At 49.3% G+C, this 12,851-nt stretch overlaps 1 protein-coding gene across 2 annotated transcripts in view; it reads right to left on the bottom strand.

Moving 5' to 3' along the window:
- The window catches only part of TIAM1 (TIAM Rac1 associated GEF 1), a 158,341-nt gene that overhangs the window by 118,858 nt on the left and 26,632 nt on the right, over window positions 1-12,851 (bottom strand). Inside the window, exon 1 of one of the 2 annotated variants that reach the window (XM_032094424.1) lies at window positions 8,680-8,830. The exons of the other annotated variant lie outside the window; for it this stretch is intronic. The gene's annotated coding sequence lies outside the window, so the exon portion shown is untranslated. Of the gene's footprint in view, window positions 1-8,679; window positions 8,831-12,851 lie in introns of those variants that run through there. 2 annotated transcript variants of the gene reach the window in all.

The following is a 12,851-nucleotide window of genomic DNA, read 5'->3' as shown; positions in this document are numbered from 1 at the left end:
GTCTTGCAGCTCCGAGTCCCCTCTGCTGTGGCATTTCACTTCTCAAATCAATCACCACTCAGACAGGACATCAAAGGTCACTTTCTAGTGCTCTACCTCTGGAAATCCTCCAGTAAGGAAGGAGGTAATTGCACCAGCTTAAGGCTCAGGAACATCACCACAGTGTAACACGCTGTTCCTGTAGCACCTGGAAGAACTGGATAGAGAAACCACCAGTGAAAGTCCCCACTGCCCAAAAAATACTTCGTGCTTTTCCCTTTCCCCAGTGCTTTTTGACAGGGGAAGGAGGGCTGATTTCTGGAGTTAGGCTATTTAAATTCAATCTTTAATTTTACTTGGCAGCCTGTTCCCAGCCCAAAGACGTCCATGCCTTCCACTGGCATTTTCCAAAGGAGCAATTGTACCCCTGGAAAGCAGGGAGCTCTCAGCACCAGTAAGAGAGAGACGATGTTTAGTTTGACAATGAGACTGTCAGTGGGCTCTGAAATGTCACTCCCACACCTCGCAGATGCAGTTGGCTCATCCCTTTTTTCAGAGAAATGTACTGGAGCTCCTTTTGTAGCTGATACAAAATGTTTCACCAGGCTGAAGCTTTATTTTGGAAAAAAAACCTTCTCCTTCCCTTTCCATTGAAAGGCATTTTAATTAATTCTCTTGAACATATTTAAACTGTTCCATCCTTTCCAAAGATGCTTTTCCAGGGACAAACCATGTCCTTAAGTAAAACCCATATGGCACCAAGCTCAACTAAAAAAGCCCCAAAACAACACAAAAAAGCTAACTGATTTCAAGAAGGTGGATCTTCCACCTATCATCATTCCTGTCCCTGACTTTGCCAAAACTTGTATCTGTGAATAACTCTGGAAGGATTACCAGGACAAATGTTTGTATAATGGCAGCCTGACAGTGTGACTTGTTTTGAAACAAGCATCTAAGATAAATCACAACTGGAATGACAGGAAAAAAAACCAAGCGAGAGGAGACACCAAAAACCTGTGGGAGAAGGATAACACAAGTTCCACAGAGCTCTGGTATTTTATCTTACAGTGAGCCCATCACTTCAGTACCAAAAATAATCTATTTGATGAGCTTTTCTTCTTAGCATCAATTTTCAATCCATATAAAAACAGTCCTAAAAAGCCTCAACCACCACCACCGCATGCTTCACATCTCTTCACCCCTTCACACTTCTTGCTCCTCTCTGGCCAAATGCAGGTGGAAAAGAAGGAAAGCCCTACAAAGCAGCTCAACTTCACTGTCTCCTGAATATATGAAAATGTGGATGTAGAAAGCAAAATTTATCCCTGAGTTAATATTTCACTCAGAAACAAAGCTTTGATTTTTATCCTGTGGCAACTCAACCTCCCTTCCTTGTGAGTCCTGACTTTGAACTTCGTGGAAATTGGACTGGGCTGTGACATTTTCCAAGGGCCCATATCTATACATCCCTGTGGGTGTGTGGCTCTTCAACCTCATCAGCTAAACACACCAGATTTGTCTCTTAGGGTCGGAACAACACTATTTGCTCTCTGTTCCATCACACAAAGTTTAAAAGTGAACTCGCCTGGGTTGGTTATTTGTCTTAAAACTGAGGCGATGATCACTTCATCACTGGCAGTAAAATCAGCTTGTCCTTAGAACTCGTCACAGCTCTGTAAATTGCTCTTCTGTTTCCACAGGAAGCTGAATTTTCTTCCTGGAGACAACTGGCTAGATACAAATATTCTCTGTATATAAATCAAAATCAGCCCATGAATTGGTTGCTGATGTTTGGTTGGAGCAAGGACGACAAGCACACCCCACACCAAACCCTGTGCAGTTGTTCTCCTCCATTACACAAACACTTGGCAGGCTTCCAGTGCAAAATTTATGCACTAAAAATTAGCTCTCACAATTGCAATCAATTGCAACAATCAAGCATAAGTAATTCCAGGGAAAGGGGAAAAAAAGAGGTGAGCATGGCAAACAATGCCAGAGCACTGCAGCGGTTCCTCCACGGATCCATCCTTGTGTCCCAGCAGAGTTTTCCTGCCCAGCAGAGTTTTCCTGCACACACAGCCCCTAACCACAGCAATTTCTCACAGGCAGCTTCCTCCTGCCACACTCCAGAACTTTTCCCTGTCATCTGCCTTTTGGGACACTCTCCCCATCTCAGGGAATGTTGCTGGGAAGAGACCCTGGAGACTCTGCAGTGGAGAGGATGCCCAGGGAGGGGAGGTACAGCTCTGCAGGTCCCCAAGGAGCCACAGGGCTCAGGGACAGCACAACCCTGGCTCTGTAGGTTCTTGCCAGGCTGAACCCCATCTCCAGCTCTGTCTGTGCGTTCCAAGAGGGACAGGCATGGATGGGGCTCCAAAGTCCCCATCACAATGTGCACAGCATCACTTCACAAACAGGAGCCCTATATTTTCTCCTCGTGGTGTGGAGAGGGGCTGGGGTTAAAAGCCACCTTAGCAACCACCCCAAGGCATCAGGAGGAGCCCTTAGAAAGAGATTTTCGTGGGGTTTAAGGCAAGTCCACAGTGCTTTGGTTCATAAACCACTTTTTACCCTCCCGTGTGACGTACTCGGCACACACAGGCCTGGTGCCGTGCCAGAGCACAGGTTTGTGCAGGGCTTTTTCCCCCCTTGAAACAACAACTCATGAAACTCCTAATAAATGCTACATTGTTTGGAACGAGAGGGAGAAAATGTATATAAACTCCTGGCAACCAAACACATATGGCAGGAATATGCTGGAGAATACAGAATGCTCCAGAGAACACAAGTAATTACAAGCCCTCCCTGGGTAATTGAGTGTAAATATTACAGCTGATGGCTTCTCCTCTCCCACATACAAATAAATAAATATCTGTCCCCCGCCTTAATCCAGGCTGTCCTCTGTCTCCTTATACCAACAATCTACGTAACTTCTGGCCCCTGAGAACCTACATCTTGCATGTCATCACACATTAAAACTCAATTACCTGCCACTGTTTTCAGTCCCTTCTGGGGCCTGGGTTGGATTTTTATTTTAAGCAAGTCGCAGCTGTATTATAAAGGAGTAGAGATAGATAAACAAGCAGATGGTGTCAGGGGCACATTTTAGTTTTCCAAGGAGTACAAGAAGCTTGCAGGGTACAGCCTGATCAAACCAGCAAAGCCCTTGGTACCACAGAACTGTCTTCTTTTCTCAGTTCCCAATAGCAGATGCTCTTCTGACCCACACCTATCCCACCAAAGACAAAACCAAGCATCTACTCATCCTTCTTTGTATCACCTAAAAGCTACTTTAAACCCAAGCACACTGAGAACACTTGGGATTATTTCATGTTTTATAAGAGAGTGTTTACACTTCCAATGCAACTGCAAATGATAAAAGTTATGCACAAAATGCAGGGGCAAAGTCAAGTTATCTGAAATTCCTCATTTTGAATTTGCATCAAGAACAAAAAACATTTAAGGAAAGATTTTTAAAATATATATGAGCTACATGGGATAGCTTTAAATATTGCAAAAACTGGAGATGGCTAGAGGAAAGGATCTGGAGGAAAATGAAGCTGATCATCAGGAATGGTGGATGTGACAACACGCCAGGCTGCAGAACACCCTCCAAAAGCAATGGAAAGACAATCTGCAAAAAAAGCTTTGCCACAGCAGCAGATGACCACTGAACGCTTCTCTGTAAGTCCCACAGTGCTATGGAAATGCAGTGATATCCCAAACACAGGAATCTTCTTAGACTGGAGACACAGGGAAAAGCAAACGGCCACAATCCAAAAGAATCTTAAAATATTTCCTGTGCTGACTATCACAAAAACAAACAGCAGCAGAGACTCGTGCTGCCGTGTTCCCAGAAAGGAGAGCTCTCCTGGAGTGGCTGCCCTGCTCCTCAGGAGGGACCCGTGGTGCCAGGCTGCTCCAGGGGCACAGGGGCCAGCAGCAGCCTCTTCAGCAGGAAATTCCAGCCCTGGCATGGCCAGCCTGGCACCACCCGTGTGCCCAGGCAGGTGGCTGCCCAGGTAACAGGCATAAACACACTCACGCACGTGGGCACACAGGAGCAGCACCTGGGCTCCAAAGCATTTCCCTCAGCACAAAAACACCGCAGGAATTCCTCTCCTGTCTCAAACAGCATCACTCATGCAGAGTCAATCCACCCCTGGTTATTTCTGTCCCATCCCACCAGAGACAGCACTGCGGCCTCTGAGCGCCCTGGGCAACCCCAGAGCCATGTCCGGAGGTTCAGAGAGGCTCTGCCACCCTGGGAGGAGCTATTTTTGGAGAGCTCTCTGGTTGCTAGGGCAAACTCCCAGAGATGCACACCATCCTCCAGGCAGGGGCTGGTGCGCCAGTCAGGAGAGGGGGAAGGAGTTGAGAGGAGCGATGACTAAGCAGGGGAACGTGAGAAACCAAACAAAATGCCAGGCTGGGGAGAAAAACATGGCCACGGCTCCCATCAGCGCTCAGCTGAACTCCTACGTGAAACGAGCCTGGTTGGACTGAGCCAACAGAGCCAGATCGGACTCAAAGAAATTTCCAAAGGCTGTACGAGGCCTCCTGCTGCCCCCCAGGCAGGATGAGCTCCGTCCAAACACCAGCTCTGAGCCAGAGCATGTGTTCCTACAGCTCTCCTGGACCCCTGCTCCCGGTGCTTAACACCAGCGAGTCAGAAAGGCAGACAGAAAGGAAGCACTCAGCCCTCAACTGCACACCAAGGCTCCTGCAAAATTAGGAAATCGCTCCAGATGCTCAAACCGCCCCCCCCAAATAAGTGATGGATCAGATTTCTAGGAGCTGTATGCATGGACAGCTTCTCATTTTCAAAATTACTGGAGCCTTGGTTTACAGCAGCCTCTTACACATCTGGATGGTCTTACGCAGTTTACAAAAGACCACAACAGTTTTCTATCCCCTTCTCTCTTGTTTTGAGCTTTCAGCTCAAAAAGTATCTTTAGAAAGTTAACAGGGAAAAGATGGTAAAGAGAGGATGAAGTTGGGGGGGGCTATAACCTCTGTTCCCTTTTTTCCACAAACAGTGAAGACACTCATACAATAATCTCACTTGGGCTTCTAAATAACTGAGTTTTGGAAAATGGGGTTTAAACACCACTGAAACCTAAGACCATAAAGAGAAAAACATATGTGCACATGGACTTAAGAAAGCAAACAGCTTTTCGAAACAGAACTCCTCTGACATACTCCTAAAGAAAGTGGTTTTTATTTAAACCATCATCAGCTGAAGGGCAGGAGAAGGACTCCAGCACATGTCAGCAAGAACTCCCACTTCACACGGGCAAAAACATTGGCACTGAAGTAAACTAATCGCTTCCTAAGGTGCTAAAATGCCATTATAAATTACAACATATATATATATAGATGTCCATGTGATATTTGTACGAGAACACATCCCTCTATCACAATTTAGGGCTTTTTTAAAATAACTTCAGGAGATAATTTTGTCATAGGACAACACCCCTGTACAGAAAAGACTTAGGGGGGAAGACACACTCTAATCCAAGTGAAATCCCCCACAGTAAGGAGACCCAGCCTTACTGACAGAGATCCTTGAAGGTCTCTTCCAACCCTGATGATTCCGTGATTCCCTTCTCCACTTCCCACTAGAGGAAATAGAGGTTAATAAATATTGGGAAGGAGCATGCCTGTAGCATGACTAGGATATGTAAGTGGTTGGCAGTTTCCTGGAGCACCAGGAAGCCTAGGGGGAGAACACAAAATGCATGATTAGGGAAGGAGGGTGGAAGGTACCAGGAGGTCTGAGATACTTTGGGTGAGATACATACACAGGCTCACCCCATCTCCTGACAAGCCCTCTGAGTGTAAAAGGAACTTTAATCTGCCTCAGACCTACATAAACAAAGATCATAGAAACAACTGCCTATAGGAGCCTGGGAAAGAGGCATTCTGGTATCAGCTTTCACTGTGCAGCTTCATGCTGGAGAGGAGGAAGGAGATGGGAGAAGGAAGCAAAGGAAGCACGCTCAGCACCACGGTGGGACACGAACAGGCCTGTTTCCTTTGTGCTCTGGGTCATCAGGATAATTAATCCCTCTACAGCAGCCACTGACCCGTGTCAGGCAGCACAGATAACCAGGACCCAGCTTCTCCGGGACCTGCTCCATGCTGCAGGGCATGCTCTGGGGACAGAGCCTGCCACTGGCACTCGAGCAGCACCATGCCAAGGTGAGGGGACAGAGGGAGGGACAGCAGCAGCCCATGCCAGCCTTGGAGCCCAGCACATCTGGGAACGAGGAGGAGGCCCAGTGCCTGAGGCACAGCTGACCCAGGACCCTGGGTCGCCCCACTCAGACACCGCATGCGCCCCTGGAAGAGCGCTGGAGTTGATGGAAAGGTCAGCCTGAGCTGCTGCACTTCTGTTTCCAGCCCTCCTCCCTGAGCTGCACAGTTTCTAAATTAATCTGGGTCTTTGGGCTTGTCGGCTTTTATTGCCATTTCTTAGGGAAAAGCCCGGCTTCCATGCCAGGGCCTGCATGGCTGAAATCCCCAGACAAGTTCACTGAGTGCTTTTTGCAGTTCGCCTTTGCCCTCACTCAACCCGGTCTGCTCCCTTAAGTGTCTCCTAAAAAGCTAAGGAAGGAAATGCGCTTAGTCTCCTCCTCATTCCCCACTCCCTGGAGCATTTTAATCAGGAGGCGGCCGCCTGCTCCCCCCGGGAACAGCCCTGCTTTGTAGGATTGTGCTCCACAGGTCACACCAGGGGGTCAGCCTGCACCAATCCCCCCTCCCCAAATCCTGACCTTCCGACTTGAGGATGCCAGAGGGCAAGAAATCCTGCTTCTGTGCAACAAGGCATTGTTAAAGGGAAAATTCCTCTTTTTCTTTTTTTTTTCTAAATCCTTTACAAGTCTGGAAGAATTGGGATTGTTCAGCCTGCAGAAGAGAAGGCTTCGGGGTGACCTAATTGCAGCTCTCCAGGACCTGAAGGAGCTACAGGAAAAATGGAGAGAGACTGTTTAAAAGGGCCTGGAGTGACAGACCAAGGGGGAATGGCTTCCCACTGCCAGAGGGCAGGGATGGATGGGATATGAGGAAGGAATTGTTCCCTGGGAAGGTGGGCAGGCCCTGGCACAGGGTGCCCAGAGCAGCTCTGGCCGCCCCTGCATCCCTGGCAGTATCCCAGGCCAGGCTGGACATTGGGGCTTGGAGCAGCCTGGGATAGTGGAAGGTGTCCCTTCCCATGGCAGGGAGTGGGAATGGATGGGCTTTGAAGTCCCTTCCAACCCAAAGCATTCTGCAACTCCGTGATTCTGTGTGTTTATCGCCCCATAGCACAAATCATCCTATGCCCACCAAAATCAAGCAGAAATTTACTGACCCCTCTCAGACACTGCAGGGGCTGACCCACAGCCTGGAAACCTGCACTGGCCATCCCATCACAGCAGATGATGTGATTCCCTACTTCAGTTGCACTTAAGTGCAGGAGGGGGAAGAAAGAAATAGTAAAAAAAGGCATTTAAGTAATAACTGGAAACTCTGTGTTAAACTAATCAGGGCACTGCACTGGGGCAAGAGAGCATGGAAACCACGCAGGCATGGCCCACCCTGCCCTCCTGGCAGGATCAGCTTCTCAGACCCAACAGCTCACATCTGGCAGTGCTGGCAATTTACAACTGGAAAGCCTTGGAGAGGGCTGATTAATGGCTACACTATGGAATTTCCATGCCTTTGTTTTACACTGGCAGCTTCTGAGTGAGAGAAACCCTGAGGGAAAAGCAGGCAACAGGGCAGTGAGGGCAGGAGAAAGAAGCTCCTCTCAGATGTGCCCAGGGCAAGGAGAATCCTCGGGAGGATGCTCCCCTTCCAGCAGGGCTTCAGCTTTATCAGAAACAAAGCAGGCCCCCACCTTTGCAGGAAATGCTACAGGTGGTAACTGATCCAGTGACATCCTCCAGAGCCCCAGAGAGCCCTGGGGTCACACAGCACTGACTGCAGAGATCCCATGGCCACAGCACGGATGGGGCAACGCCATCCATCCTCCCTCCATCTCTCCTTCCCCTCCAAAACAGAAAGCTGAGGGCTGTGCAGCAGCTCCAGCACTGCTCCCACCCTCCTCCTGGCACAGTCCTGGTGCCACATGTAGTGGCCAGCAGCCTTTACAGGGGCGCACTGTCAGGAGCCACCTCTGCCCCACCAAAGCACACGAGCAGGCCCAAGGACACGCACCTGAATGGGCATGAGACAGTGCCAGCCACGGGAAAATCCCAAATCCTCCATGGGAAGGCAAGCCCAGGGACACACCGGAGAAACCCCATCCTTGCAGGGAGCTCCACTGCTGGAACTACAGTATTGACAAACTTCAGGCATCCAAACCATGAGGTCTACTTCCCACCTGGGGTTTTCTGAGGGGTTTTTTAGTGGGTTGGTTTTTTAACTGCTGCTTGGTCCATGTGACAGATTTTAAGCATGTGAGACTTGAATCCTCATGACTAAAGAGGCAGAGAAAAGGGGGGGATGTGTGGTGGGACACACATGACGCCACAACAGACACCCACACATTTAAGCTATAAAAACCTAAGAAGAAAGATAGCACACAAGTTTTGTCCCAGAAGTAGCAAAGCCTTATTTTTTTTTCTTTCTTGAAAACACCTCAGGCACTGAAGAAACAAAAAAATAAAATAGAAGAACGGAGTCATGATCTGACATGTCATTTGTACTTACCTTGGCAAGATCTGTTTTCCAGAGGTCTAACAGCTCCTAGGTGAGCACAGCAGCTCTGGAGGGACAGGGCTTGGCAGCGCTGCCTGCAGAGATCCCTGGAAACCAGCGGGGCTGAGTTTTCCCTCTGGGTAGTCCCATCGACAACAGACTTCAGCCTTCACGGTTCCTCCGCTTGGCTTCTCCGTGGTGAAGGGTCTGGAGAGGAGTCGCCATGGGACACAGAAGGAGCCTCTCGAGGAGCTGCCTGCACAGAGAGCAAACACGGAGCTGACACGGAACCCACGGGCCGGGGTTTAGGCAGCGTTCATGACTGGTGCTCAACATGAAGGAGAGCTCGCCATGGAAACTGCAAGGAACTGGCTGCTTTGAGGCACAGAGCCCACGTTCCAGTGAGAGCTGCTCACAGGCAAACATTTGAACTGCACTCGAGGCTTTCCATTGCCATGTGCTCCCCAGAAGACGGCCAGTCCCACCCAGAGCCTACAGCACGCTTCCGAACAAAGACATCTGGAATTGTTCCTCCCTACAGCTCCAGCCAGGTGACATGAAGGAATGCATCCTCCACTGTAGGGTTTGGAGGGGAATCCCCAAGGGACCGCGGAGGCCTTAGCAGGCTGCCAGCCCATATCAGCTCCCGAACTGCGGAGCCTCCGGGACCGGTCGCAGTCCTGCTGAGCCCGCGGTGAGTGGAGCAACCCACTAATCCAATTAGGCTGTCTAGAGACATAAACCGAAAGGAAAGGGGAAGGAAGGGAAAAGGAACCGGAAAAAAGCTCTGCCTAAAGCAGAGCATATCTTCATTACTGCCCCAACCTGCAGCTGCAAGCAGGAGCTCAGCCAGGAGCCAGCGCCTGGGAGAGAGGGACAGCACCCTGAGGGGAGCCCAGCCACCAAGCACAGGAGCTGCCCACTGCTGCATGGAGCCCAGGCATGAGGAGACAGCCCTTCCTAACCAGCTTGCTCAGGAAAGCTTGGAATGGTGACTCCAGCCTGTCCCAGCTGCTTCCCGGGCTTCTGTCACACCACATTCAGCACTACCAGGTATTCTGAGGAGCACAGTATCCAAAAACCACGTGGCTGCAACAGGACCAGGGGAGGGACTCGATGATCCTCACAAGTCCCTCCCAACTCCTGATATTCCATGATTCTATGATCATTCCTTCTGAACACAGATGGATGGCCGAGGCTGCTCCTGGGAGCCCTCTCTCAGAGTGCCTGTTTCCTTCTGCCCATCCCACCGGGTGCCCAGCTCCAAAGAACATCCATCCCACGGATGCCTCGCATCACACATAAACATGAACAAGTCCAGGAGAAAGGACCCATGCAGCTCCAAAGGTCAGAGCCCCCAGGAAGAGAAAGGAAGCGCAATTTGGGAAAAACCCCACCATGGCAGAAGGGGATTTCTGGGTAAAACAAGTGTTTAACTTCACATGCCTAAGAAATGAGCATGGCCAAAGCACTAAAAACATGTCTTAGGAAACTTTCTGGCTGGACTCTGGCTTCTGCTGAGACAGGAGGTAATGACGGACTCAAACCCAGAGCAGGAGATCGCAGCCACCGACAGATTTGATTGTGGTGCAAAAGCTCAAAAGCACAAAACCATCACCTCAGCTCCCATGCTGGAAGCTCAAACAGCATCATCTGGGAGCTGGGAAAACAACAAAATTAAAGAAAAAAGCCTTATAAATGCCATTGCTCTGGAAAATTAGAATCCTTAATAGGAAAGTAAACATAAGGCTTGTTCTATATGATGATAACTATCAGCATGCCAGGGATTTCATGGTTTCTCCATTATCATAACAAAAGCATCTTGCTTGAACTGCAGGAGTTAAAAATGCAGAACATCCTGACTTCCCAGAGGTAATTCTGCCAACAAGGAGTGACAAGGATGCACTTCCACCACCGATTTCTTTCATGAATAACTTTATCAGCACTTTCACTCCGCAGGGAGATCCAGATGTTTTATCAAGATGGATTTACAATCCAAGATCCAGGTTTGAAAGCACGACAGGCTGAGGAGCTGGGCATCACCTCTTGCTTAGAAAACTCCTTCTCCTGACCATTACCCAAAGGGATCCTTTTGCTCTGTGTCCTGTGACACGAATGAAGACGAGGCACCACTGAAGTGCTTTGCCAGGCTACCAGCCCCTGTGTGAGCGTGGCTGGCAGCTGCACAAGCCCAGGGAGCCACCAAATCCTCGGCAAACACAACATTTTTGTACCCTCTCCACGGACGATTAGCAACAGAGCCCGAAATGTCAAAATCCAACTCTTAATTACCGAAGTCGGCACTTAATGACTCCAATTACAGTTTCCACTGATTTCTGAAAATTGGATTCTCCACTACACTTGCCGCGTTTAAATGAGTTTCTTACCTCATTCATGGTAATTACACTCTGACAAACTAATTTAAAATACAGTAGAGATTTCTAAAATACTACTTAAAAATAGCGGGGATTTAAGAACAAAACATTGCTTAAGCCTCCCCCTTCCCACATTTTTTATCACATTCCTTTCCGGGCCCAGGAAGGCAGAGGGTTAAAAGATGAGAGATACAAAGGACAGCATTTTGTCAAAATGCCATCAAAAGGATGTTTTCACAAGTAGGAAAGTTTTATTTCTGTGATAGAAACTCACTGTCTTATCCCCCCGCATCACAGAAGTTAACTCCTCCTTTTATCCTAAATACCACCAGAAGCTGCTCTTCTCAGTCACCACCAGCTCACCATCAGCAGAGCCCCAGAGGAGCCCAGCAAGGAGGAGATTCATCGGGAAGGGATAAATCCATTTCTCAGGCACAATGAACAGCTCTGTCTCTCACCTGCATGCGGACACCGACCACCAAACCTGCCCGTGAGGTGAGCCAGGCTGCAGCACCCACCTGGGGATGCCTCCCCTTTATCAGGGAACTGTTTTCAAGCCCCTGTTCGTAATTAGCAAAAGAAAAGAGCAGGAGAGTCTATTTCAAGAAACTAAGCCACCAACAGAAAGAGCACACTAAAATGTGGTATTTTAGGGCTCATATGATACAGAGAGCAGCGATTTCTCCAGAGCCTGCCTTTTCCATGCATTCTTCTCCTGAAAAAAAGGCAGGAAAGGCCACTAACATCCCCCATCCCTTCGCCAACCTCCAAAGTCAGAGATTCAAAGCAGGGAGCCCGGAGCTGCCACAGCCTGGCAGGAACCACAGGAGCCATGGCAAAGCCAACGTGGCTGTGCCAGACAACACGGTCCCAGGAGCGAGCCCCAGGAGCTGGACAAATCCATCCTGATCCCTGCAGGAGGCAGGACATGCCAAAAGCCACCTGAGGGGAAGGTACAAACAGGGTTACAGTTTCTGAGGGACCACAACTGCCCCAAAGGAGCAATGACAACTCTAGAGGGATGCTGGGGTGCCACCCTCCAGCTCCTCAGAGGGACACCAAGCCCCCACCAGCTCAGCACAGCTGGAGAGCAGCACGGAGCAAACCTGCTGCAGCACGTGCTCACTGTGCACAGAGTTAATTCAGGAGGACACAGGGTCACATTCCCACTGTGGCACAGCTGCTCCTTGCAGTGACACCTTTGCATTCTGCTCGTTTCTGCTTTATTTTCATTCTCGTCTTTCAGATACCCATTACTCAGAAGTGGTTGTAGGATTTTATGTTCACATATGGTTTAAAGAGGTGGCTGTTTAACGTTCCCTATATGTAAATAACTACATGCTGCTCCAGTCCCTGCTGAGCAAGTGAAGGAATGATTAGATTATAAATCTCCAGCACAGAAACATGTCAGGTTGGTTTTTATCTACAAACACATTAGAGCTTACACTGGGTTACATTTTCTATCTTCTCTTTTACCCACAAATTCCCATTGCTTTTAATGAGCTTATAAAGCAACCAGCAACAGGAAAAATTATCCCAGAAAACAGGAGTCCAGGGGAGCAGGCAGTATCCCGCAGCCATCCCTCGGCCTGGGGCAGGGCTTTCACCACCCCGGTGTGAAGCTGAATCCCCCATAGCAATGCCAGGGGTTGTGTTGTGGGTGCCTGGGAACCCCCACGGCAGAGGGGGGAGCAGGAGCCCTGACCCCTGTGCTGGCACTGCTGGGGCACCTCAAGGGCTGTGTCCAGTTCTGGGCTTCTCGCTCCAAGAGAGACCTGGAGGGGCTGGAGCATGTCCAGGGAAGGGAAC

The sequence above is a fragment of the Corvus moneduloides genome, chromosome 2 (genome assembly GCF_009650955.1).
Source record: "Corvus moneduloides isolate bCorMon1 chromosome 2, bCorMon1.pri, whole genome shotgun sequence".
Classification (NCBI taxonomy): domain Eukaryota; kingdom Metazoa; phylum Chordata; class Aves; order Passeriformes; family Corvidae; genus Corvus; species Corvus moneduloides.
Note: the sequence above shows the minus strand (reverse complement) of the source record. Positions and strands in the feature narration are given on the sequence as shown.